Below are 23,330 nucleotides of genomic sequence, written 5' to 3' on the forward strand. Positions count from 1 at the left end.
TGGAAATGAACTGGAATTAATTCAGTGAAAAGTAATTACAGTTCCCTGTATTTTAAGGCTGAGATTAAGGCTGATCATTCTAATGAGCAAACATCAGATATTTGCAATGATGTTGGATGGGAAGTCATTGGTTCTATTGTGGGATAGGTGACCTGCAAAATAAATGCATTTTCACATTGTAGTATTAGTACCAAGAAACAATGGATTAAATTTAAATGTGGATCTTACTATTATTGTTCAAAAGGCTTTCTTAAGAAATGTGCCATTATTGTAATGACAATGTCTTGATAATTAGTGTTGGACGTGAAGAATTAAAATGATTCAATATTTCAAAAGCACTTTGCTGTGATGTTGATTGAATATTTATTAAGATCAGTAACCTGAGGAATAGGACCTAGTTTTATGGACTGAAGAAAACAATGAGCCATGCAGTGATTATTGAACAACTTCTTTTTTAGCACAAAAATATACATTCTACAAGAATTGCGAATTTCCATCCACTGAACTCTTTGTAGAGAAGTGTTACATTGATTTATATGATTAATATTATGATGAATGTTTAAACATTTGTGTCAGAATTAGGAAGAGAATTAGTAGATTATGAAAGTAACCAGGAAATTGAACAATGTAGTCAACAACACATGATATATCAAGCAATCTTAATAATTTTGTCATTATTGTACAATGATGAATAACGTCGGAATAGAAACGGCAAAAAAAAACAATCGACGTGATCAAAGCTGTTCTTTTCTTACAATGAAATGAAAGCAATAATCATTTTGTAGCACACATGATTTGTAAAAGCAGTCCTTTAATATGAAACATACCTTTTTGCAAAAATGTAGGAATTTCACGAATTTGAAATGAAGCGTTTGTTGAATTTTCAACGAAAATGGTTATAATTTGAATTGTGTGTTGCACACAACAAAAAGCTTAAAAATTGTTACAATGACAAAACTTTTGTTCCCAATGTTCTTGTATTCAAGTCAATGTCCAGGATAAAGTCGAATTATTGGTTTAAACAATATAAATCATCGTTGACGACTGGACTGAAATATAAGATATCAATTGCACTTACTGCAGGGATTGGTAGACAAATGCTTACTGTTGTTATTAGTCTCAGGAACAATAAGGTATTTACTCAGTAATCAGGTGGTGATAAGGAACTTTGTGTTGCTTTATGTGCAGTGTTTTGTGGACACATTGATTTCAATAAAATTGATGTATTTACATGAATTAGGAACAGACTGATATTTGGGTGTGAAGGATCTTTTTTAAGATTAGACATTTTTAAATATTTACTAGAATTGCTGAGCAAAACACACTTAAGACATCATGCAATAAATGAGGTAAGTGAGAAATATGTAAAGTCAATTTTCAAATGAACACACCCTGATATTTTCACAGCATTTCAATCTTGCATTCAACATAAATAGGTGAGTGGAAAACTAAACATTTCACACAATTCACAAACAGATCAATAACTAAAAATTGATAAATAATAGCAAGTGGCATTTGTTTATTTTACTGAAGAACAATATTATCTTCTAATATTTGTAGCACTGGAGAATCAAGTTCTATGTGTTGTCCGAACTAAGCTTTTCAGAACAAAACAAAATCAATGAATATAATTACTTTGTATATTTCATCTTTATGATTGCAACATTCTCAAATATTTTCCAAGGAATATTGATTGAGTGGAATTAGATACATTCTGTTATTAGTGACCTGAAGAAAGTAAATAACAAATACTGTGATTATTGGAATGAACAACAGATGGAAGCAAATCGATAATATTAATTTGAAAGGCAATTCAATTGATTCTTAGATATTTTCGAATCAGAATTCTGTACAAGGTGGGAATTGAAACTGTGCCTACTGGTGTGGTAGCAGAGACCGTAACAGAGCTGCACAAGATTCCTTCATAACGTTCCCAACCATAATGGGCAAGGCGACAATCACATGCTTGTTACAAATTCTAAGCTAAAGTGTTGTGTAATTTCTGTAATTGATAATTGTTTCTAAAATCCTGATAGATAAATTGACTTAATATTTTGAATGCACTTTGCTCTGATGTTGATTGTATATTCATTAATACATATAAACTGAAAAGTAAAATGTAAAAGGCGGCTTTAATCATTAAAAAACACTCAGCAACAATTGATTTTTTTTGTAGAGTCATGTCTATTTAATTAATGCAATTTTTACGATGATAAATGTTTAGAAATTTATGTCAGAATTATGAAGAAATAATTAGGCCAGGAAAGTGAGTATTATTGTGAAGGAAAGGTCGAGTTAATGACATTTGGTCCCAGAAGTCATTTTGTACCAAATGACTGATAATTGTGGGATTATTGTTCACTGACAACTCATGTTGGAAGAAAAAGAAACTATCTCAACATTTCAAAAGCAGTTTTCTTTTCTTCTTATGAAATTAAATAAATATTGTTTTGGAGGTCATAGGATTTGAAAAATAGAAACAGCCATTTAATATGAGATTTGATCTGAAGAATCGTTCTTTTCACCCGAGTGTAGTGTTTCCAATAAATTAAAATTTAGTGTTAGTTGAACTAAAGAACAAATGGATGTACCTACATTGTTTTCTTGCACACAATAAAAGTAAAACAATTTTAACATGGAAATTATATTGCTCTGAAAGTAATAATTTTACACAAAGTAAGTGTTTGTATTGAACTGAAGTGTCATAGCTGCAGAAGTGTTTTCCATTGAATTAAGACTCAGAAGGCAGGCAGAACTCTGGGAATTGGAAGATGTTTATCTATGCTGCAACCAGTTAACATAGAACATAGAATATTACAGCGCAGTACAGGCCCTCCGGCCCTCGATGTTGCGCCAACCTGTCATACCAATCTGAAGCCATCCAACCTACACTATTCCATATACGTCCATATGCTTGTCCAATGACAACTTAAATGTACTTAAAGTTGGCGATTCTGCTACAGTTGCAGGCAAAGCATTCCATAGGAGTAAGTGAGGACTGCAGATGCTGGAGATTAGAGCTTAAAATGTGTTGCTGGCAAAGCGCAGCATGTCAGGCAGCATCCAAGGAACAGGAGAATCGACGTTTTGGGCATAAGCCCTTCTTCAGAAATGTGGAAAGTGTGTCCAGCAGGCTAAGATAAAAGATAGGGAGGAGGGACTTGGGGGAGGGGCGTTGGAAATGCGATAGATGGAACAAGGTCAAGGTGAGGGTATAAGGCCGGAATGGGGTGGGGGAGGAGAGGTCAGGAAAAGATTGCAGATTAGGAAGGCGGTGCTGAGTTCGAGGGATTTGACTGAGACAAGGTAGGGGGAGGGGAAATGAGGAAACTGGAGAAATATGAGTTCATCCCTTGTGGTTGGAGAGTTTCTAGGCGGAAGATGAGGCGCTCTTCCTCTAACACTTGTGTTGCTATGGTCTGGCGATGGAGGAGTCAAAGGACCTGCATGTCCATGGTGGAGTGGGAGGGGGAGTTGAAGTTTTGAGCCACGGGGTGGTTGGGTTGGTTGGTCCAGGTGTCCCAGAGGTGTTCTATGAAACATTCCACAAGTAGGGGGCCTGTCTCCCCAATATAGAGGAAGCCACATTGGGTGCAGCGGATGCAATAAATGACGTGTGTGGAGGTGCAGGTGAACTTGTGGCAGATATGGAAGGATCCCTTTGGGCCTTGGAGAGAAGTAAGGGAGGAGGTGTGGGCGCACGTTTTGCATTTCTTGCGGTTTCAGGGGAAGGTGCCGGGAGTGGAGGTTGGATTGGTGGGGGGTGTGGACCTGACGAGGGAGTCACGGAGGGATTGGTCTTTTCGGTACACTGATAGGGAAGGGGAGGGAAATATATCCCTGGTGGTGGAGTCCGTTTGGAGGTGGCAACAAAGCATTCCATACCCTTACTACGCTCTGAGTAAAGAAACTACCTCTCACATCTGTCCTATATCTATCACCCCTCAATTTAAAGTTATGTCCTCTTGTGCTCCCCATCACTATACTTGGAAAACGCTCTACCTGTCCACCCTATCTAACCCTCTGATTATCTTATATGTCTCTATTAAGTCACCTCTCAACCTTCTTCTCTCCAACGAAAACAGTCTCAAGTCCTTCAGCCTTTCCTCATAAGACCTTCCCTCCATACCAGGCAACATCCTAGTAAATCTCCTCTGCACCCTTTCCAAAGCTTCCATATCCTTCTTATAATGCGTTGACCAGAACTGTACACAATACTCCAAGTGCGGCCGCGCCAGAGTTTTGAACAGCTGCAGCATGGTTCCAGAACTTGATTCCTCTATTAATAAAAGCTAAAACACTGTATGCCTTCTTAACAAGCCTGTCAACCTAGGTGGCAAATTTCAAGGATCTGTGTACCTGGACACTGAGATCTCTCTGCTCATCTACACTACCAAGAATCTTACCATTAGCCCAGTACTTTGCATTACAGTTTCTCCAACAAAAGTGAATCACCTCAGACTTGTCCACATTAAATTCCATTTGCCACCTCTCAGCCCAGCTCTGAAGCTTATCTATGTCTGTCTGTAACCTACAACATCCTTCGTCACTATCCACAACTCCTCCGACCTTAGTGTCATCTGCAAATTTACTAACCCATCCTTCTAAGCCCTCATCCAGGTCGTTTATAAAAATGACGAACAGCAGTGGACCCAACACCGACCCTTGTAGTACACCACGGGTAACTGGACTCCAGGATGAACATTTCCCATCAACCACCACCCTCTGTCTTCTTTCAGCAAGCCAATTACTGTTCCAAACTGCTGTATCTCCCACAATCCCATTTCTCTGCATTTTGTACAACAGGTTACTGTGGGGGACCTTATCGAATGCCTTGCAGGGATCATCCCCCAAGGCCAATCTCAGAATGTAGGTCCTTGACACACTGTAACGTGTACAGTAAAAAGCAGTAATTTTACACACTTGCTGTATTACAATGGCCACATGCAATTTGGTTACAGTCCTTCCCTCCTTATACAGACACCCAATTCTGTAGAACACCTAATCTCAGATGGACATTGTTATGGATAGCTCCAGCTTAGTATCGTTTCATGATGTTTAAAAGTTCCTGAAATCTCCTGGCATTGGTATCTCTCAATGTATCTTATTTCTTCAGTTTACAAAGTTAATTATTACACTCCTTCCAGCCTCGCACTCTGCCTTCTCCACAATTCTCAAGAATCTGCAATTAGAAGTTTTTTAATGTTCTGAGCAACTTTAAAATAGTAACTGTTTCTGACAAATGAACCCTGTCTGTTGCCCTGATAGCTGCTGTGAATGTTAACTGGGCTGTATCCTGCAGCTGGTGTTTATTCATTCACTGGGACAATTATTCTTTCATTCATGAAGGTCAGGGTTGGTCGTTTTTCTGTATCTGGCATGTTCTTATTACTGTCTGGAATATTACTGTCTGGACTGGCATACTGATGGACTTGGAGTAGGATTTTACAAAAGATTATTTTCTTTCATCAAGATTGGAGCAAACTGTTAGTTTATCTCTCCTCCGCCATCTTGTGTTCTAATTCTAAAGCAGGTTGCGTCTTTTTGTGTGTCGGACATTTTGTATGAACCAACACAGGCCATTCTATTCCAGATGGGGCAGGGCACCCCTACAACAGCAAATCAACCAGGATTTCAGTATTAAAATACAAATCTGCATTCGCTACCATTAGGGAACAATACCGTGCAATATGCCTACGTCACTGAGACTTAATTCCACACTTAAAGCCAAATATACTTGGATTTTATCAGTGATTAAATATTAGATATAAGGAAAAATTTGTCTTAAAACAGGTCACTGCAAACTTAAAATAATTAGAAACTTCATATTGCGATCTGTAACATGTAGATATGAACATTAATTATTGGAGTCTAAAACAATTAGACGTATCTTCATTTTAATGCCAAATATTAATCCAATGATTTCTGTGAACATTCAAATGAGAAGGCATCAGATATTTCCTGTGAGTGTTGGATGAGGCATCATTGCTTGGTTCATGGATGTGTTGACCTGTAAAAAAGATCCATTTTCCTTTGTAAAATTGGCACGAAGAAATAATGGTTTAAATTGAAATGTGAATCTCATGATATTTGTTGCTAAACGTAAACAGAATTATTGTGTGATGTTGGTCTAACAATGAATTGGTAATTTATTTTAGAATGCTGACACATTAAATGATTCAATATTTCCAAACGAGTTTGCTCTGATATCGATGACACAGTAATTAGTATCAGTGAGCTGAGAACTAGAATGCTGGCATGATGGTTTGGAAATTACATTCGATATGCAGTGATTATTGATCAGAACTGTTTTGTCATTCAACATTCTCAGATACTCCTGCAATCTGTAATTGCTGTCTCACCTTTTCTTCTGTAGAAATACAATATATAATCCATTCAATTTTCCATGTCATCAATATTCAGACATTTGTGTCAGCATTACAAAGAAAATAAATCGATAAGGAACATGGGTATTACAGCGAAATACAGTCAACAGCATTTATAGAGGAAATTTTTCAATCGTGTCTCTGAGTAAACACGTGAAAAGGTTTAATGGGGATCTGTTCACAATGTACTTAGCCACAATTACATTTTCTTAACATGATGACTGGAGGGAACTTATCAGAAAACTCGCCTATATTTAGGAATTCCTTTATCCCGATACATGTTACTATCAGCATCCTCAGTCACAAATAATGAAGTATGATTATTGGCATGGGAACATGTGGTGTGTAAATTATAAGAAGGTATCTATTGCATATCTTTGGGATGATGTGATAGCGTGATGTCTGATGTGTTTACTTATCCTGAGAACAATATGAAACTGACAAAAGGTTTTTCACTGAACAATTATCAGGTGGCCTTGAAGACCATCTTATGGCTTTATGTGCAGTGATTACTTTGAGTTCAAGACCTTTGATATATTTTCCATGATTTGGAAAATGATTAGATTACTTACAGTGTGGAAACAGGCCCTTTGGCCCAACAAGTCCACACGGATCTACTGAAGCGCAACCCACCCAGACCCATTCCCTTACATTTACTCCTTCACCTAACACTACGGGCAATTTAACATGGCCAATTCACCTAACCTGCACATTTTTGGACTGTAGGAGGAAACTGGAGCACACCCACGCAGACACGGGGAGAATGTGCAAACTCCACACAGACAGTCACCTGAGGTGGGCACTGAACCCAGGTCTCTGGTACTGTGAGGCAGCAGTGCTAACCACTGTGCTACCGCGCCGCCTAATGATTAATAACTTTATGACAAATGTCTACATGTGGTTATTAGCTGGATTCAAAGCATTCAATGTGTTGGTGCCAAAACCCTTCATTGTTGACATTTTCAAGAGAGATATATAATGCTCAGGCATTGGCTGGAAGTCAAGGTGTAAGAAAATTTGGGTCATCCTGGAACTGATTGATTCTCGCTGCTGTTTGACTTAGTTTGATTAATTTTGTGTTTGTCCCGATTTATCTGGCTGTAGGTGAATTTAAAATGTATAATTTCTGTCCAAGGGTCACTTCACATCACTGGAGAGTGAAAATATAGTTCACATACCGTGATAACAATGAATTGACAATTAAATTTTGTGTTTTAACAGATAAAATGATTTATGCTTTCCAGTAGTTGTTAGATATTGATTAGATATTTATTAAAATAGATAAACTGAGAATTGTAGTCCTGTTGCAGGATTGTTGAATTGTTAAAAGGTACATATGTAGAGTGTTTTTGGAATGATTTGGTGGTGCCAGTGTTGGATTGGGCTGTACAAAGTTAAAAAAATCAAGCACCACCAGGTTATGAACCAACAGGTTTATTTTGAAGAACTAGCTTTCAGAGCGCTGCTCCTTCATCAGTTGGTTGAAGGAGCAGCACTCCGAAAGCTAGCGCTTCCAAATAAACCTGTTGGACTATAACCTGGTTTTGTGTGATTATTTAACTTTGTTTTTTGGAAGGAATTGTTTTTTTCATTCAAATATACAGGCTGTTCAAGAATTCTATCTTGCCTTCCATGGCTTTCTTTTAGAGATCACACATTTATAGATTAGATTAGATTAGATTACTTACAGTGTGGAAACGGGCCCTTTGGCTCAACAAGTCCACACTGACCCTCCGAAAAGCAACCCACCCAGACTCATTTCCCTACATTTACCCCTTCACTATGGTCAATTCACCTAACCTGTACATTTTTTGGACTGCGGGAGGAAACTGGAGCACCCGGAAGAAACCCACACAGACACGGGGGGGATGTGCAAATTTCACACAGACAGTTGCCTGAGGTGGAAATTGGACCAGGGCCCCTGGCGCTGTGAGGCAGCAGTGCCACCATGCCGCCCACAATTCATATAATCTTCACTGTAATCAGTATTTCAAATTTGCATCAGATTTAAGATGCAAATGAGGACCAGTTAACGAGTCCTTCCATGAATGGAAAACAAAGTAAATTGAATTTACAGAAGCAAATTCAAGATTGGTCCAAATAAGCAAATAAATACTTTGAATGGAAATGATCCGAAAATGTTTACATCTACATTTGGACGAAGTCAAATGACTCTTTTTTTTGAAATGATTGGACTGAAAACCTGTTTGAAAACATGTACAAATCAGGACTATTGACAAGTCTTGCTGTTAGTGCTCTTGGCCAATCGTAATAAAGAATAAATACTACTTTGAGTAACAAGTATCATGTGTAATTGCTGGGCTGAAAAGTAAGAGGATAGCTCTTGTATTTATTGGCGAGAATTATAACCAAATGTTTACTGTGGTTACTGCACTCAGTAACAATAAGATCAAGATCAATGGCTGTTAGATCCTTGGCCACTCGTAATGAAGAATAAACACTGCTGTGAGCAATACGTATCTTGGATAATTACAGAACAGAAATTTCAGAAGACACTCATTGTATTTACTGGAGGGAATGATAATCAGATGCTTACTGTGGTGATTGATCTCAGGAACAATAAGACAGTTACTCAGATTATTCCACTGAACAGTAATTAAATGATCATGAGACCATTGTCTGGCTTTATGAATAGTGTTTTGTGTGAGCATTGATTTCAATAACATTGTCATAGTATCCAAGTCTGCAAGTTAGGTGAGTTGGCCATGCTAAATGGCCAATAGTGTTCACGGATATGTAGGTTAGGTGCATTAGTCAGGAGAAATGTCGAGTAATAGAGTAAGGGAATGTGTCTGGGTGGGTTACTCTTCAGTGGGTCACTCTTCAGTGGGTCAGTGTGGACTTGTTGAGCCAAGTATCCTGTTTCAACACTGTATGGTTTCTATGACTCCATGATTCTTTGATTTAGGAATAGATTGATAAGCGAGTGCTAAAGATACTATTTAAAGTCAACAAAATCTTTATGTTGAGTAGAATTGCTTAGCAAAATGCTTTGAAGCCATCATACACAAAGTGAGATAAGTGGAAGTAGTAAGGTATTTTGATTAAATAAAATGAATGTCATTAGTTAGATATTTTAAATTTGAAAAACTACAGTGTCCTCAAATCTAAAATTTAGAGACAATGTAATGTGATACATATTTTTATTAATGACTGAAGATAATAAATTGTAGATTCTGTGTTTATTGGAATGAACAACAGACAGAGCAAATCCAAAATTGGATTGAAAAGCAATTCAAACTCTGCTTAGATATTTTCTAATCACCATTCGAAGCTGTTTTGGTGCATCTCGGTTGAAGATGGGAACTCAACGCACACTTCCTGGTCTCATGGGAGACACTCTACTGGAGTTCCACAGGTTCCTTTCATTATGTTCCCACCAAGGAAGGGTGGGATTATAATTAATTGTGATTACTCAAATGAAAACTAACCAGTGTCCACTCCTATAATTGGGCTGGGAATTAATTCGACTGTTTCTATGCAATGGACTGAGAATGAAATGGTAATTCACAATAATGATGGTACTAAGTATATAGGCTCTTACGTAAAAATTACTATCGTGACAATTGAAGGAAAAATAAATAGATATATCATGCGCTTATTGTAAATTCATGAAAAATACAACTGCTGAATATGTTTAAAGCATTTTTTCTGATAATGAAAAGATAATTAGAATGCTTAGCACCAGGTGGAATCACCAAAACAAAAATTATTCACTTTGACTATTCAGTTGCAGGCAGCTCCCCTTCCTTCCACAAATGTACAACTTCCAACAATTCAAAATGTACTCTGATTGATAAAGGGAAGAACAAACACATGTACGTTTTTTTCTCGTGTTTACAAAAAAAAGTCACAAATTTGAATATTTTTAGCTTTAAAATATTTAACCTTTGCTGAGATCAGAAATACAATAAGCCTTCACGTTGAAGAAAAATGTAATCAAATCAAATCAAAATATGCATCAATATTCACAATAATTGGGAGAGTGAACACTGCAATATCTTTCCATCAGTTGATGTACGGAGCCATAATTCCACTTTTCTATCCCTTACTGGATTGATCAGTTATTAGATATTAGCAATAACTAAATTATTAATATGCTGTCAGTGTACTGAATATTACAGAGAAATCTCACATTGCTGTTTGAAGATACAATGTGCCAAAATAAACAGTAATTATTGGCGAAATGTCATTAGATATCTCTGAATCGATGAGGCCACGGTTACTTTGATTGTTGAAATGAGTGGCATTCAGATATTTCCAATGAGCATGGGATGGAAAATCAATCTTTTTGGTATAGACGTAAAAAAAAAGTTTTTTTGGAGTATTGTCAATAAGAAATATAGGATTAAATTATGATGTGCATCTCACCTTACCGAATATTTTCAAGTTTTCTAAAAGGTTTCTAGTCCAACCATCAGTTTAAAAGGAGTCATTTTGGTTCAGCAGATCAGTAACTGCAAACATTTTCAACACATCTCCATCAAATCTGATAATTCAGAAAAAAATACCAAAGCAATACCAAATGATAAAATGTATCTTTAGATTAGAGTCAAGTTCATTCTCTACTTATTTTATTCCTATTTTTGACACCAGTGACTAAATATTGATTAGATTAAATGTCATATGTGTTAGACATGAGTTTTCTCTCAAAGATCTGTGCAACACAGGAATGGGCCCTTTGGCCCATAACGTTGTGCGGAACATAATGCAAAATAAACTCACCCCTTCGGTCTACCCTTGGTCCATATCCTTCCAAATTATCTAAATGAACATTTAAAAAGCCCTAATGTATCTGCCTCTACCACCAACCCTGGAAGTTCATTCCAGACACCTACCACTCCCTTTGTAAAAAACAAATAGCCCCTCACATGCCCCTTGAACTGTCTCCCCTAACCTTAAACGCATGTCACATACTTTTGACGTTTCAACTCTGGGAAAAACATTTTGACTGTCAACCCTATTTACGTATCTCCTGATTGTATAGACTTGCATCAATTCTTCCTCCATCCTCCGCTACTCCACAAAAAAGCAACCTGAGTTTTTCTCACGTCTCCAAATCCAGGCAGCATCCTGGTAAATGCCCTCTGTACCCTCTCCAAAGCCACCATACCCGCCCTATAATGTGGCGAATAGGAGTGAATACAATACTTTAAGTATGCCTTAACCAAAGTCTTATAAAGTTGCAACATGCCATCCTGACTCTTGTAATCAGTTCCCTGATCAATAAAGGCAAGCATGCCATTTGCCTTCCTGACCACCCTATCTACTTGCATGGTCACTTTCAGGGAGCCATAGTCTTGAACGCCAAGATCCCTTTGAACAACAAAGCTGTTCAGGGTCCTGCCATTACCTACTTTTCCTTAATATTTGAGCTCCCAAAGTGAGACACCTCACAGTTGTATGGATTAAACTTTGCCTTTAATTTCTCTGCCCATATCTGCAATTTATCTTTTTCCTGCTGCATTCTTTGACAACCCTCTACATTATCCACAGCTGCACTGAACTTTGTATCGTCTGCAAACTTATTAACTCACCAAATTAGATTTTAATCCATGTCACTTATATATATTTGTCCCGCAAACAGAAGGGTTCCAGTGCAGATCCCTGTGGGAAAAAGACAGAAAATGAGGAAAATGCAGAATTCTTGAATAAATGAGGTTTCTTTCAATGACAAAACCATTCTGATGAATAATCTCTGAAGGTGTGATTTTTGTTTTGAAATTAACCCAATATTTTATTTCTCAGTTTACTGATCTTATTGAATATCTAGTACAAACTGCTGTGAAAATATTGAATCGTTTTAAGTGTTTAGTTCCAACATTAATTATTCTTTAATTGTAATTTCAACTATCACACCATCATGAGAGTTGAATCTCTTATTTCTTAGTGCCAGTATCATGATGAAATATTTACACTCGTTTCAGGTCAACACACCTGCAATCAAGCAAAGTTTTCTCACCCAACACTCATAGTAACTATCTCATTCTCTTTCATTTGAATTCTCATATTAATTAAATGATCATTAATCAGTCTTATCAATTAAGAGATGACTAACTAGTTTTCACATCAATATTTCAGTTCTTTCCAACATATTGTACAATTACATTGCAGTAAGGGTTTCTCATCATTCTTAAATTTGTTATCAGCTATTTTTGTGTCTGATTTCCAGTATCCACAGTTTTTTGCGTCCTTGTATTAATTGTATTTCATTTCAATGCTAACATTTCTATATTTCTAATTATTACAATAAGAGCTAAGTATTTTTCATGTTAAACATTGTATTAATTTCACGTGTTTCTTGTGTATACAAACCAGAATTAACAAATGTTTGCTCTATTCTTTTACAATAAATCTTGAATTCTTAGAAATCACAATTTTGTGAAAATGAGGGAAATTATCTTTCGATTAATAGTCACATTGAATGACTAATGCTTTACTTCCAAGTCATGAGCATTACAAAGCAGTTTAATTTTGAGTACATAAATGACTGCTTCAAACATATTTAATTACTTGATTATCATGAGATTTATATTTGTTTAAGATCATTGTCGCTTCGTTCCAACATTTTTATGAATTACTAATTCCTTTTATCAGTCCATTACACACTGGAATTGTCGAATACAACCCAGTCTGATTATCATAATAAATATTTGAGCAGTTTTCCCTGTGAGTAACCACCGTAAGTATGTGATTATGGTCCTGCCCTTCTTGCATAGGAACATTATGTAGGGCTCTGGTAATGTCTGTACTGAAAGACCAGGAGGTATGGATTCAATTCTAAACTTCAACAGAGATGTGTCAAAGCACATCAGAGTTGATTAGAAAATATCTAAGTGTCTACTGAATTATTTTTCAATCCAACATTTTCTCAACTTGTATCCGTTGTTCATTGTAATGTTCACAATATCTTGAATTTATTTGCTTCCGTTCACTGACTAAACTATGAATGTTATTAGGCTGCTTCTAAGTACCTCTCAACTTTTAATAACTTTGCAGTCATAAAGATTCTACAGTGTAAATTACATTTAAGGTAAGGGGGAAAGATTTAAAAGGGATCTGAGGGGCAACTTTTTTCACAAAGTGTGTTTGGCTCACACGGAATGAGATGTGAGAGGAAAGGCGTTGGCTGGTACAATTATAACATCTAAAAGACTTTTAGACAGTTACATGGATAGAAAACGTCCAGAAGGATATGGAACAAACACAGGAAAATGGGGCTAGTTTAGTTTAGGGAACCTGGCCGGGCTGCCTGAATGGCCTGTTTCCGTGCTGTATCAAGCTAGCATTGTACAATTCAAACTTGACTGCGATGGGTAAAGGAGAGAACAAACGGGTGTTGATTCGATTTTGCGTCCATAAAAAAGTGACATGAATTTTAAATAATTTTGTCACAAGAAATAGTTCACTCTTATTGTGATCAGAAATACAATGAATGTGAGCATTGAAGTCAAATATAATTAAAACAATCCAACTGTGTTTATATGGTTAAAGTAAAAATTGATATTCACAATCATTGTGAGTTTGTACACTGCCATATCTTCACATTACTTCATGTACTGAGCCATTATTGCATTTACTGAGCATAAATATACCCCTGACTGAACGGAACAATAATTAGATGTTAGCAACACTTAGATTTTCAAAATCTATCAGTGCACCGTGAAGAAGGAGAAATTGATGTAATTTTATCCTGATCGATGATCCAACATTTGTGTCTGAATCAGGAAGAGAGTAAGGAGATAACCAAAGTGAATATCAGAGTGACAACAAGATACAGTCCATGACATTTGACAGAAAAAGGAATTTGCATAATTCCATGGTTATTGAACGTTAATAATTAATTCCCTCCGCAGCTACTGAAGCAGTCCAAGTCCAAGTACAACAAGATCTGGACAATATCCAGGTTTGGGCTGACAAGGGGCAAGTAACATACATCCCACACAAACGCAGGCAATGACCATCACGTATAAGAAATAATCTAACCACCATCCCTTGACATTCGCTGGTGTTGCCATCATTGAACACCCACGATCAACATCCTGGGAATAATCATTGATCAGAAACTGAATTGGTCTCAGCACATAAACACGGTGGCTACAAGAGTAATTCAACTGCTGTCTCCTGAAAGCCAGTCTAACATCTACCAGACACAAGTCAGGAGTGTGATGGAATACTCCCCACTTGCCTGGATAGTGCTGCCCTAACAACACTCAAGAAACTTGATAACATACGAAACAAAGCAGCCCGCTTGATTGGCACAGCATCCACAAGTATCCACCCCCCACCCCCCACCCCCACCACTGATGCTCCGTAGCAGCAGTGTATACTATCGACAAGATACACTGCAGGAATTCACTAACCAGCACCTTTCAAACCCATGGCCACTTCCATCGAGAAGGACAAGAGCAGCAGCTAGATGGAAAGACAACTATCTTCAAGTTCCCCGATAAGGTACTAATCACACTGAATTGGAAATATATAGCTGTTCCTTCACTGTCGCTGGGTCAAAATCCTGGAAATCCCCACCCCAAGGTATTACATAGAACATAGAAAAATACAGCACAGTACAGGCCCTTCGGCCCTTGATGTTGCGCCAACCAAATCCTACCTAACCTACACTAGCCCAATAACCTCCATATGCTTATCCAATGCCCGCTTAAATGACCATCAAGAGGGAGAGTCCACCACTGCTACTGGCAGGGCATTCCATGAACTCACAACCCGCTGAGTAAAGAATCTACCCCTAACATCTGTCCTATACCTACCACCCCTTAATTTAAAGCTGTGTCCCCTAGTAACAGCTGACTCCATTAGCGGAAAAAGGTTCTCACAGTCAACCCTATCTAAACCCCTAATCATCTCGTACACCTCTATCAGATCTCCCCTAAACCTTCTTTTCTCCAATGAGAACAGACCCAAGTGCCTCAGCCTTTCCTCACAGTTTTGTGCTGTATACCCACAGCAGGTAGAATGCAGCGGCTCAAGAAGACAGCTCAGCACCAATTTCTCAAGGGCAACTAGGGACGGGCAATAAATGCTGGGCCCAGCCAGTGACACCCACATCACATCAAAGAAATATTTTTAAAATGACGACAAGATCAAAACAGCTCCACACTGTCCTAGCTGCAATCTCTGCCCCTTATTGAAAAAGATAAAAGAATCTGACCTTGCTCAACTTTCTCATCAAAACCAAGTACAGTATTCACCCCAGCCCTCTCTTATATGAACCAGCAGCATTTCCACCACCAGCAGTAGATCCTCTTAAAATATTTTGTCAGTAACTTTTAATTAACTGGTTACTACAATTACAATGCAATCTGTACAAACAGATTAAATACCTTTTATGCAACAACAAATTTTCTAACAACTTTTCTCAATCTTTGTCATTCTTTTTAGTTAGCTGTGGTAGGGAGGGATGGAAACACGACAGTGATGTAAGATATATGTAATACAGTGAGACAGGGAAGCTAGTATGGCTCATGTTGACTCTTAGACCCCACACAGTGAAGCAACACATTCACTGCATAATAAACATAACATAACATTTCAACCCCACTCACACCCGGCGTGACAGAAATAAAATGTGGATCAGTTGGACAGGATAGGTTTGTTACAGTTAGAGTTTGGAAGAGTGAGGGGTGACATGACTGAAGTATCTAACATCCTGAATGGTTTGATAAGGTGGATGTGGAAAGGATGTTTCCACTTGTGGGTCATTCCTGAACTAGAGGGAACTGCTTTAAAATTGGGTTCACCCTTTCAGGACAGCGATGATGATATTTGTTTCCCATCAGAGGGCTGTGCAAATTTGGAACTCTCTGCCCCAGAAGGTGGGCTCACTGAGTATTTTAAGACACAAATTGATAGATTCTTGTTAAGAGACGTTGGCGGAAGATGGAATACAAATCACAAACAGATCAGGCCTGGTCTTATTGAATGGTGGAGCAGGCTCGAGGGGCCGAATGGTCACCTTCTGCTTCTCTCTCACATGATCCCCGGACTGAGAGCTTTGTTTAAAATTCATTCACTGGGATGTAAGTGCCACTGGCTGAGGGCAGCATTATTCCCCAGAGGGCAAATAAGAGCCAACCACATTGCTGTGGGTCAGGAGTCGCATGTAGGCCAGACCAGGTAAGGATGGCAGCTTCCTTCCCTAAAGGACACCAGTGACCCAGATGGGTTTTTCCTGACAATCGAGAATGATTTCATCAATAGACTCATAATTCTAGATGATTATTAAATTGAAGTTCCACATCTGTCGTGGTGGGATTCGAATGAGGGACCCCAGAATATTCTCTGGGTCTCTGCATTAACAGTTCAGCAATGATACCACAGGACTGTTCCCGAGCTACAAAGGGTGGGAACCAAAACCTTGATCAAACAGGGAGAATTAAGGAGTGTTAAGGGAATGGGGGAAAAGAATTACCAAGTTTAGGTTCAAGGCAACTGAAACTAAAGCCACCAACTGGGAGGAGAACAAAGTAAGAAACACTCACACAGCTGGAATTGGATAAGTGCAGATACCCCAGGGAGGTGTGGAACTACACAGGGAGGACAGGGTGAAGGCCCGGGTAGGTTTAAAAGCAGTGAACCAAATTTTGAAAATATCTTTCTGAACATAATGTAGATCAGGTTAAAACTGAGGTAGGTGTCTGACACAACTTGCTGCAAGGACACAGACAGTAGAATCTGAGGTGATCATGAGGATATGGAGGTCGAATGTGGGAGACAAGCTGGGACTGTATTGGAATAGTCACAGTGCGGAACAGACGGTTTCAGCAGCTGATGGATTGACGCTGAGGTGAACCATCGGAAACTGAGCAAGTGACCATCATCTAATAGGACAGAGAAACTGATCCATCAGCCTGAAACTGACTGACCATGTGGCTGTCAGTGACTCCAATACAAGTAAATGGAAACATTGCTCAGATCCTGTTTCTGTAACATTCAACACAACCAGGAAATGGAAAGTGAATAATTAGCTGAAAACAAGGCCCTGCTCTGTTGGAGTCTAAACAATTCAATGTTCAGTTACTGAACATTATTGATTCACAGAATAGTCTAACCTGCACAATCACAGTAAAAGGGGAAAGTAAACAACATTCTTGGCAAAGACATAATGAATCAACTCCTTGTATAAAAACAGCTCAGAACAAAGGGGCTGAATCCTCCACAAACTGACAAACACAGATACCATCGGTTTATAGATAGACAATGAAATTCTTCAGAAAAACACTTCCCTGCCGATGGTGTGTGAACTGCCACTTATTTCCTTTGAAAAAAAATCTCTGTTTCCCCTCAAAAAAGCAGGTATGTCGCGCACTTACAGACTGACTTACAGGCAAAGGAAACCTGATCTGAGACTCACAGGTTAATTAAGCTATCAGTGACAGTCCATTGCACGCAACAAGAGCTTAGACCACAACAGATTCTAGTGAAACCAACAATGCAATGAAAAAGGTGAATTAGTCTTTATAATCATGCAGCCTCTCTCAATCAAATAATCCTAGTCAACGTCCAAACATTTTTAAACTATTAATACCAATGTATACATATTTATTTCCTTCCCTAATTTCCTCCAAAAATATATCTAATTATTCTCTTCAAAGTACATTTTAAATGGTCAATTCATAATCACAATTCATTTCCAATTATTCTTAGAGCAAAACAACTTGCAAACTAAAATTGTTTTCACGTCAATAATGACACTGGAAACTTTGTTATGTAGTTTACCCATATTTCCAAATATTGTTTTGGTTCATTATTGCAGTGAAGCTAAAATTAAAGTCTATTTATTTTCTCTGATATCCTTCCATTACTTTATTTCCTAATAACAATGCCCATGGTGTAATGGGTGACAACCATTAAAATAAAATCGAATTTTCAATGCAAGAACTTGTGCAAATAATCATATATTATTCAGTTCATTCATTGTCGTTGATGTTAAGAGTTATTTTCACTGTATGATCATGTTAAATTCACTCAAAAAATCACAGTACAATTCTCACCTCTATAGATCTGTAAAGTGATTGTCAAGTTATACATATATCAAACCAAACCTTAACCGTTTAACCCGGCTGACCGACAGGTGTTGGTGAATGAACACCCAGCCTGATAGAGAAATGGTATTAATGGGCCTTACTGAGACAATATGGACGAATTAATTGAGGTACACAGTCTCACCGAAGATGGTGTCAGCCAAGATCTCTCAGGCCAAGATGCCCTGACGTGTACAGCAGAATCTGTCCCTGCAATGAGAGGGTGGGGGTGTGAGCCAGTGAGCACAGCTGGTCAGTGGCTCCAGGCATTTACAGATATTACAGGGACACACTGGGGAGGAGACAGGCTGAATGGGCTAAAATAACCTTGGTGACTCATGGAGCCTAGGGTCATATAGAGGATCATACAGAGAGGAAGCCTGAGGTGTGTAAGGACCACGGGGGATTACCAAACACCAAAGTGTGATGATGAAATAGGTTTGATGTGTTTAAAAGATGACATGGGACCCCATTTAACTGTAATTATAAACATGGGACTCCCAGTGGGAGATAATTCTAACCAAATGCTGAATTGGTCATGAGAACTGAGGCAAACGCAGAAGCACAGAGGAATAGCTTCAGTACAGGGAGGGTAATCAGACCCACAATGCTACAAGGGAAGCGGGAAAGGGCACATAGCCAAGGAACGGAGGCAGAGAGAGGGACATAGATGTTCACATTGTGTGTGGCCTGTGTTCACGTAGGCACATGCATAGCCCATGAATATTTATTGATGCTGTGTTTGCTGTATTAATAAATATTAATACAGGTGCTGCTAAATCAGTTACCGATATGGATTTGCCCCCACCCTCTCAATTACTAAAATGAGAGCAGTTGGAGAGGGAATCGAGGAAGCTGGATGAAATAAACCGATGCAGATCACCGATATGGCAAAATATATTCAGATATGGGAATGTGAAACTAAGGAAGGGACCATTCTGGGAATTGCCATTTTAGAACAGTTCGGAGCAACTATTGATGTAGAGACCCGAACTGTAATATGGGACAACCTGGACTGGTCTGAGACAGGAAGCAAAGGAGAGGCGACATCTCCAGGGTAGTTACCTTGCAGGGAGACTGGAACAGTCAGGGAATCTGGGGAGTTATAGCTAGGACCCAAACAGCAGTGTGGGGAACTCAAACAGGAACGTGGGTTATTACCTGTAGATCCTGTAAAGATCGAGGGCCCTCTCACTCCCCACACAAACAGGATCCCATTAAAGCTGGGGCTGAGGAGGCAGTAAATATCACAGTAACAGATTGAGAGAAGCAGGGAACAGTCAGACCGACAGTATCCTAGACTAATTCACTGAATCCAGATGGCTCATCCCACCTCACTATTGATTATACCTCCCTCAGTAAATCCGCCTCTAAAGAGTATCCTACAGTAGCAAACCACACCACTGTATTTAATCGTAACAGGATATAGTCTCAGCCCTTGTTATTGTGAATGCATTCTGGTCCATAATGGCAGAATAAGCTGGTGTTTACTATCAAAGGAAAGTAGTACACCTTGATCCAGTTATCTCAAGGATCCCATAATATTCCATTGTATCCCACCGAAGTATGGCTGATTGAGTTTGTCTATTTAATCTTACCAGCACCTCATTACCTCAGTTGGTGAGAAAGAACATATCCAAACATTAGAGCTCACAGGAAAGTAGAAACCCCACACCAACGGGGCAGTGAGTATGTGGCTAAGGCAGGTAAAATACTGACTGAAACAGTGCAGACATTTGAGGAGATGGCAGTGGCAGTAGCTGCAGAAGTGAGAGAGGAAGATTTAAAGATAAATCCAGAAACAGTCCCACAACAGGAGAAACAGGAATGGGAAAAGGGTGGGGTAGTAATTGGACAAGACAGAGTCTGGATGATCCAGCAGTGCCACCACACTGTATAAGACGAACATTATTAAAAACATATCATGGGTCAGCCCATATTGAGCAGGATACAGTGCAATATCAGATGCTCCATTACAGGGGGAGGTCTGCAGCAGGGAGAGATACAGCAGCTTTTTGTTGAAGAGGTGTAGTCTTGTACATACTATATGAGCCAGGGAAAGCAATCAGGATAAAATGGAGGCAGCAGCAGGGACCCAGAGGCCCATGGGAACAATTACAAATTTTACATACACCCCCATCCCAATCTCAGGGAAGGAAATCCTGCTGGGTCTTAATACACAGGTTTACGCAGTGGGTGGAAGTATTCCCCTGCAGATTTTGACCAAGGGACACATGTTACAGGGAACATAGTTAAACAGCTCTGTGGCCTGTTTGGTACTGAACAGAAATCCCATCTCCCATACCACATCCAGAGCTCAGGTACAGCAGAAGGAATGAAGCAGACACTGAAAGCTAGTCTGACTAAGGCCCTCCCAGAGGCAGGCAGAGATGGGTTAGAGTACTCCCCACCATCCTAATTAAATTGACATCAACCCCAGCAAAGAGAACAAGGCAGTCCCCCTTTGTATTAGTGACCGGACGGACTACACAGGTGCCACAGAGTGTGGCATTGGGAGTGCCCGAGATGTCCAATGGCAAGGATAGGGTCAAACAATTCTTGAATGAACTGGCAAAGCAACTGCATGAGCTGAGAGGGGAAGTTGCAGAGGGACAGAGAATCAGAAACTGGGAAAGGGAGCACAGAAATATCCGAGCTGACATTCCAAACCCAGGAGATCGGGTCGGGAGAAAATATTAGCGGAAAGCATGAAGGAAACCCAGCTGTACTTGGCTGGGGAAGCCACAGAGTTCTCGAGAGGGAACTCTCCCACCATGCTTAAGAAAGGAGCGCTGAATAAAGTTCACGCGCGCTGCTAAACTCAGGCAGATGCTGTAAACCAGAAACAAAAACACTTTTGTGAAAAGTTCAGCAGGTCTAGCAGCATCTGTGAAGAGAAATCAGCGATAACGTTTCTGAGGAAGGGTGACCAGACCCGAATCATTAACTGATTTTTCTTCACAGATGCTGCATGACCTGCTGGGCATTTCCAACAACATCTGTGCAGTTTTAAAGGGAGATCTGTCAGGCAAGTTTCTTATGCAGAAGGTGGTCAATGACTTGCCTGAGAGTTGGTAAAAGCAGAAACAATCACAATGTTTAAGAGGCATTTGGGCAGACACATAAGCAGGCATGGGGTGGCAGGGATATGGATCATGTACAGGGAGATGGAATTAGTTTGGAATGGCATCATGATCCGCACAGACATAGTGGGCCGATTATCCCAGTGCTGTACTGTTCTGTTTTCCGGGGGGTAGAATGTGTGGAGCGAGAGATAATATTTTGAGTGGAATATGTCTCTTCTTTAGAACACACAGTAAGTTGATGCATTTTGAGAGAAGCAATGTAGAAAGGGAATATATATTTGATTGGAACAGATACAGGGAGCAGGACAGCAGGATGGGGGCCAATGTGTACAAATCATTAAAGGAGAGAGAACATAAAGTGTTTTGAGTAAACGGATAGGATACTGGGCTTCATTAATAGAGGGAATGATAACAAACTCATGGAAAAGATGCTGACCATTGACAAAGCTCTGATTAGGTCACAGTCAATCATTGCATCCAATTCTGGTCACCAGATTCCTGATCAGAATGGGGAAGTTAAAATACCACAAAGGGGCCAGTTCCATACTTTGCTTTCTTTCAGGATGCATTGGCGACTCAAGGGTTAAACATTCTCCTGCCAAAGGACTTACTGCTGCATTGTAAGAGTACGAGGCCTGTACTCTTACAATACAGACAGAACACCTCAGTAGGGGGAGGCGGACCGCACCTTCGAAATAGAACGTATTGCAGCCACACATGTGGATTCCCCCGTAACCCCACACAGAGGAATTTGCCCTTTCCAGACAAGACTGAAAGCCCTGGACACAACCCTGTTAAACTGACTCCCACTCCCTTGTCTTACCTCCCCTCCATAATAGCTTAGGTAAGTGAATCCCCCATTTACTGAAGGAGGAACCCTTCTGCCTTAATCTCTTCCCATCAACACATAATCATGAACAATACGATAATCAGTTTCTGTAATCCATTCACACTTTATCACAGGACGTCATCATTCATCAAGCTTGGTAAGGTCATAATTACCTACTTTAAACTATGTAATGGCAATCGCCCATGTGACTGATATGCCTTTTTCTAATTCCTATTAAATATACTGTCTCTGTGGGTAAGGCAGAGATTCATGAAGAACAGTCTCTACAAGTAGACACTCAGCTACTTTAGAGACATTTTGAAACTCACGCCGGCTGTCCGATAATAAAGCTACTGCTGTTGTGCAGAAAACTTGTCTCGTCTGGATTTGTGGAACAAATTAGACATCAATAATGAAGGATATGAGTGATCTTCAGAGTGTGGAGTACAACTTGCTGGAGTGATTCAGTGATGAAGAAAATGCAGTCACTGAATTGATTTGAAGACATTTGTATTTTCTTTAAGTAAACGAGTTGAATATATTTTTGATAGAGCTGTATAAGATTAGAACACATCTAAATGTGCCTCTTTATTTCTGTCTTTTTGTCTGAGTTAACAATCAGATGGACAGGTCAGTCAGTGTCTGTGTGCTTTCCCAAATCTCTGATTGAATCTGGTCCCCCCCACAAACTCAGGTGCCTCACCACTCACTGGGTCATGGAGAAACCCTGCCGTTACAATGAGAACTGTCTTTGCTGTCACCTCTCCTCGTAGTTCTGCCTAATCCCCACTTCCCTTCATTAAATCCCAGCTGCCTCTAGTCCATCCACATGGACATGTTGAAGAGCATGACAGGAGAATGGATTTAAACTGAGAGTTCAATAGCCAGGATGAAAGAGGAAGGAGGAAATAAACGGGATTTTTGGATCCCAGGGGATACAGACTCCAGGATTTGTCCTTGTGGGCAT

This window comes from Hemiscyllium ocellatum, unplaced genomic scaffold (genome assembly GCF_020745735.1).
Source record: "Hemiscyllium ocellatum isolate sHemOce1 unplaced genomic scaffold, sHemOce1.pat.X.cur. scaffold_96_pat_ctg1, whole genome shotgun sequence".
NCBI classification, from domain to species: domain Eukaryota; kingdom Metazoa; phylum Chordata; class Chondrichthyes; order Orectolobiformes; family Hemiscylliidae; genus Hemiscyllium; species Hemiscyllium ocellatum.